The sequence below is a fragment of the Mus musculus genome, chromosome 4, assembly GCF_000001635.26.
Source record: "Mus musculus strain C57BL/6J chromosome 4, GRCm38.p6 C57BL/6J".
NCBI classification, from domain to species: Eukaryota; Metazoa; Chordata; class Mammalia; order Rodentia; family Muridae; genus Mus; species Mus musculus.
In genome coordinates, this window is record NC_000070.6 from 64,142,674 (window position 1) to 64,148,994 (window position 6,321).

Sequence of the window (6,321 nt, forward strand, 5' to 3'; positions counted from 1 at the left end):
AGCTCTGACGGATACAGTCTGGCCTATTTTTTCAGCCAAATGGAATGAATTCAGCCCGAGGATAAACCAAGACATAAAGGGGGATAAATATGTTTCAGCATCAGCCACAAGGAGACAAGCTGTGAGGAGTTAGCTGTAGTGATGGGGAAGTTTAAAGAACAAAGTAGGAAACACGTTTCATGGATCCTAACAGGCTCAGGTTGTTCTTGGGGTTGTTTCAAAGCCTTGGAGGCTGTAGAAATAATGTTGCCAATTTCTCTCCTATGGCTCATGTTCATTTAAAGGATTCCTTTTATTTCATGCCTGTGTGTATATTAACATGATTATAACTCTGATCTACAGGTATCCAGTCTTCTGTCATTTATAACAGATTTTAAAAGGCTTATCAGCAAACATGAGAGCAGGAAAATAATCTCCTTTGTATGTGAACAGGCTGGGGCTCAGAGAGAGGAGCCAAACTTACCGAGATCATATGGCCAGGAAGCACCAAGGCTTGTCATGGAGCCCAGATGGCAGTAAGTTCAAGTTTGGTTTCTATCCAACCAGATCAATGCGAGACAGAACAGGTGGTATTTCTTAGCTGAAAGGTCTGTATTCATCAACATTCCCACATCTGTTTCTCTCTGATCAACTACCATATACCCTACTGAGAGCTGGAGCAGGTCTGGGAAGATAAATCTATCAAGTCACCTGGGTGTTATAAGCGATCGATGGCCCACTCAGGACTATCTATCCTTCCCTTCATGTTGGCTCTCTCTTCTCACTCACATTACCCTCCCGCCAAAAAGTCCTTCTGAATAAACTGGCATTTTCAGTCAATCAAGTCTTAAGTATGAAGAACATCTTTTCCATACACACCGTCTTCATTTAATATCTCAAAACACATCCAGTTTTCATTTCTAAAGTATTTCCTGGTTCTGTCTGTCTCTCCATCTTTGCTGCTAACACCTATATTGACAGCACTGTTCTTATGCCCGGATTGTGATAACAACCTTACAGCTGCTGATCTGAGCTGTTCTAACAGCCTGGATTGTGCTAATAACCTCCCAGTTCAAGAATAACTGCTAGCTTTCCTTCTAGTCTTGACCCTTCCATTTATTTTCAGAATGCAAAGAAAAGTGAATACTTACTATATAGTCATTTCATGTGCCTACCCTCTATAGCTTCTTTTTTAAAATTACTTATTATTTTTTAAACATTCTGACAGTAGTTTACCCTCCCTCCTTTCCTTCCAGTCCCTCTTTCTCTCTTCCCTACCCCCATCCACTCCTCCTCCATTTCTCTTCAGAAAAGCCAGCCTCCATGGATATCGATCAGCCATGGCATATCAAGTTGCAGTAAAACTAGGTACCTCCTCTTGCATAAAGGCTTGGTAAGGCTACCCTGTAAGGGGAAAGGGTCCTAAAAACAGATAGCAGAGTCAGAGATGCTCCCACTGTTGGGAGTCCCAAAAGATATCCAAGCTATTCAACTCTAACATATGCATAGAGGGTCAGTCCCATGTAGGCTCTCTGAGTGGTGGTTCAGTCTCTGTGAGGCCCTTTGAGGCTAGATTAGTTGATTCTGTGAGTTTTCTTGTGATGCCTTTAAACTCTCTGGTTCCTACAATCCTTTGGTCCCCCTTTCCAAAGGATTCCCCCAAGCTCTGATTAGTGTTTGGCTGTGAGTCTCTCCATCTGTTTGCATCAGTTGCTGGGTGAAGCCTCTCTGATGACAACTGGACTAGGCACCAATCTATGCACATAGCAGAATATCATTAGGATTCATTTCATTAACTATTTTTTTTTGTTTGGTTTAATTTCAGCACTCTGGGCTATCCAGCCTCTGAATCCTGGCTCTGCAGGCAGTGTTAGCAGTGGGCTCCATCTCATGACATGAATCTCAAGCTGAATCAATCTTTGGTTGGCCACACCTACAATTTCTGCACCACTTTTATCCTAGCACATATCAAAGGCAATACAAAAATTGTAGGTCAATGGTTTTGTGGCTGGGTTGGTGTCTCAGTCTCTCCACTGGGGATGTTGCCTGTTTATAGAGATGCCCAGTTCAGGTTCCATATCCCCCATTGCTAGGAGTCTTAGGGTCACTCTCATAGGCTCCTTGAAGTTTCCATTATACTCACTTTGTAGCTCATCCCAGAGATGTCCCCAATTCTAGTTGTCTTGTCTCTCCCAGCACCCCCTTCCTCCATTTCCTCCCACCAGATCCTTCATGTTCCCATTGCCACCTCTCCATCCGGACCCCTTCCTCCTGAAGGCTTCTTGATACACTTGTTAAATCCTTAACTTTACTATAAGGAAGCATCACCACCCTTTACATTTCATGAAACTCACTCTCATTCATTCTACACATTCTTATTTTGTTTAGGAAAATTCTGTGTGCAGAGAAACAAGAAAAGGAAAACAGTTTGGAAGCCATGACAAGTTAAGGAGGTTTAAGATTCAATCTATTGGTGTCCCAAGAATGCCATCGAATCATTGGCTTATTTCCCCTAATATTTTAATGTAAGATGGAACTGATTTGAACTTACAGTCACTCTGGCAAGATTTTCGTGGGTCTTCAGGAACACTAGGTCACATTGGGGAGAAAGTGATGTGATGCTTTCAATCAACTATATAACATAAGTACAATGTGCACAGTGAGTACAAAGGAAACGAGAGAGAGGAAGGGAGAGACTAGAGCTTGGAGTGAATATGATGCCACCTTAAAATGAATTGTTATCCTGAAACGTTTGGGAGGACATAGAAAAAGTTATCTCTCCAGTAGGCATTCTCATGCTTTCCAAGCCTACTCTAGATTATTAAAAGATTTACGGTCTCTTGATGATGATTCTGAAAGTGCTATAAATTAAATATGGATTGGACACTTATGCAAAGAAAAATACAAAACTTGAATATATTGGGAATCTCTGAAGTACCAGATCCTGGACCAGAAGAGATATTCAGAATGAGGGGGAAAGCTGAAAGGATGCATGGGGGAATGTGGTAGACCCTGTTAGCTTTCTGTCCTTCAGGAATTACTTCAGTGGTAGGGCATCTTGAGTAGTCAGTGAATATACTGAAAGTGTGATGGAAAGCACTGTGCTGTACTCTGTCTCATGCTGTTGAGAGAAGAGTCATCTGTGTATGCCTCTTTGCCTCTGTGCCTTGCATCCCAGCAGCTCAATGCAGATTAGCTTTTCAGATTCTTGGGTTTCAATGGTTTCAATGATGGGAGTTTTATCCTCACAAGTGTCTCTTCACTTCCTTTTCTGTCTCGTGCCCTATATGTGTTCATTTTCTCTCCACTTAGCAATGGTTCATTACACAGTAAAGCCAAGGAAATGCCACAACTGTAGATTTTGAATAGATGGTACCAGTTCTAGTATGGGGGGAGATGACTGAATTCTCAGAAACTTTGTGGGCTAGAAGGCGGGTTGTAATTGGCAGTGAACCAGGAGAAGGCTTTGTTCTCCTAGGGGAGCTGTCTGTGAAACCAGGAACTCTCAGGCCACATTCTTGGCACTGGCCTTCACAAACCATTACTATACCACTAAGTGTTGGACTGGTTTTTCACTAATTGATACTGTTGTGTAGCAGACTGAAATGATGAACCTGAACTTGAAGATGCTATCATCTTGGTCTACCCAAGTAACACTCTGGTGGGACTCTCACCAGAAACAATGTGCCTATTAGTGAAGAAAGTGACTTGGGTACATTTAGATTTTAAAACAATACTCTAGATCATTCAAGTGTGAGCAATATGTTAATGATTTGAGGAGTAGTTCATTCATTCCTTCATTTATTCAATCACTCACTTCCTCAAAATGTATGCAGAACTCGTTCTGTTTCAAATATATGCTTGGACTTGAGTAAGATAACTAAGATACTGCCTTGGTCATTAGAAATATATAGTTCATATAGGTGTTGAGTAATGGTGCTGACTCTTCACTCTAAGAAGCCCAGTCCCTTCCCCCTGCTGATTATGGCTCCCTGCAAGAATCTGTCTTTATATCCAAAAGAATTCAAGCTTACTAAGGAAGGGGTTATTTTGTAATCAAATACACACATTAAGAAGATTTAATAATTTCTCAATTGCTTTATTAGTAGTATTATCATTATTATTACATTATTTTTAATGTATATTTGCCTACAAAGGTGATTTGCCTACATGTATGCCTGTGTACCTTGTTCGTGCTTGGTGGCCCTGGAGACAAGAAGAGGGCATCAGATCTCCTTGAATTGAAGTTGCAAATTATTGAAAGTCTCCATGCAGGTTCTGGTAATTGATTCCAGGTCCTTGGATAGACCAAAAAGTGCTCTTAACTGCTAATCCATTCCTCCAGCTCTTTTTTTTTAGTTTCCGAGATAAGGTCTTATTATGCAGACCAGACTATCTCCAAAATCAGAGATTAGTCTGCCCCTATCCTGAGTGCTGGGATTAAAGCTGTGCACCCTCAAATTCTTCATGCTTTTCTGTTTAATAACAAAAGTAATCTGCAAAATCCCCACAAATCCATGAAAATCTATATGAGAGTAGGATATATAGAGAGGTTATTTGAATAAAGAGGAAATGAAGTTTAAAAAAAGGCAAAATGTTGCTATATCTTGTAATGACATTGTTCCTGGCTACCTGTAATACGGAATTCAAAACATACCTGTTCAGAATGTATTTTAGGTGAAAAGCAGGAAATAAAGGGAGAGAGACAAAGGGAAAGATAAAGAATAAAGGAAGGAAGAAGAAAGCAGGGAAGGAAGGAAGAAGAAAAAAAGGAAGTTATGTACATAAAAGAAAAAAAAAAGACCAAGCAGAGTTTTTTTGTTAGGGAAATCAGCATTTGTGGCTGATTAATAATAATGATAATAATAATATAACCAACCAGTGCTTCCCCATGTTGAAAAATGTGAAGACACTGGGTTTGTGGCCAACTGTGGGATATCTTGAAATGGGCCCAGCCTGATGTCAGTTTTTTTACAAATCAGTTTATGAAAATTTGCATTTCAAAGAATACTCATTGACAAAATATATTCATTATTACTTTAAATAAGTATGATAACTTGTTCGAAAATGTAAATACTTTACTATCTAAATTGCAAAATAACTTGTCTCTTTACATTCTAGAGAGAGGAGAGGCATGCTTTGTGTTGGGCTCTGCATTCTTGGGCAGCTGAAGCAGAGTGAGAAACTGGCTGATGTGGAGAGGCTCTTACATCCAGGGCTTGGACTTCCGGCTTGCTGAATGGAAGTGATGAGCCTTCCCCACGCCCTCTCCCCTTTTGGATCCACGTTGCTATCTGTGTCAGAAGGCTCTGGAAAATTTACACCTGCACACCTGCTCCGTTTTGTGTTCCTCTTGATTTTATGAGTGGACAGCTGTGAGCTACAAGGAGCTCAACAGTTTAGAACCCCTCCCGCAACACGACATGAGAAGACACGGTTTCCCTCTCCTTTTCCACACTCCAGGCTCTGCATGAGACGTGTGAAGGCTGTCTTCCCAGCTTGTCACATATAATTAGGATTTCTGAGACTTCTTCAGAGAAAGAAAAGGGTTGTAATTTTCTGATGTCACTGAGTCATTTTGGTATAACTTTCTTGTTCTTATTGAGGTGGAATGTGTGTTTGTGTATATGTGTGTATGTAAGTGTAACATACATGTATATATACACACATATGTAACATGTGTATGTGTGCATGCATGTGTGTTGTATGTGGAATGTAGTAACATTTAAGGAAATGGATATAAAGTGTTTTTAGACTTGTCTCAGTCCAGTTATCTGCTTCCCTGAGGGCTATGTCATTCCCTGTGCCCAACAAAGTGTCCTGAGACATTTCCTGTTATGTATTCTCTGCCACTTGTATAGTTATTTGTTTTGTCCTCACAACACAGTTCAGCTCTGTCCATGGGATGGGGCAAATGGGTACAGTCTTTTTATAACTTGATTGGACACATCAGTATGAAGGCAGAATTAAAAAGAAAACACTATTTCATTTACTTTAATTATTATAAAATCTTCAGAAGAGAACTAGGTATTCTGGATTTATGTTTTGCATATAGCAGTTGTTTTTTAAAAAACAGAAAAATCATGTTTAATAATGCGAACATTGTTTTCTCTTGTGCTATGGAAGCTAGTTCAGTATGTGTGTACTTAAATAAGAGGAAAGAGGCTGGAAGCAAAATAATGTTCTGGTCTCTACCCAAAACATCCCTTTTTTTTCCTCCCTCTTTGCAAAGTCTTAAAGTCTTAAAAGCTGTGGTGATTAGCTTCCACACTTCTTTCCTAAATGCAAAGTGAGATGCTGGTTTATGGACCAGAATGAAAAAAACCAAGAAGAGCTGAGACT

General features: G+C 40.1%; 1 long non-coding RNA gene across 1 annotated transcript in view; it reads left to right on the forward strand.

The window, feature by feature from the left end:
* The window catches only part of 8030451A03Rik, a 163,826-nt gene extending 157,943 nt beyond the window's left edge, over positions 1–5,883 (forward strand). The window contains exons 11-12 of the long non-coding RNA XR_881356.2: positions 433–515; positions 5,101–5,883. This is a non-coding gene — a long non-coding RNA (RIKEN cDNA 8030451A03 gene). The remainder of the gene's footprint in view (positions 1–432; positions 516–5,100) is intronic.
* Positions 5,884–6,321: the final 438 nt, after the last annotated feature.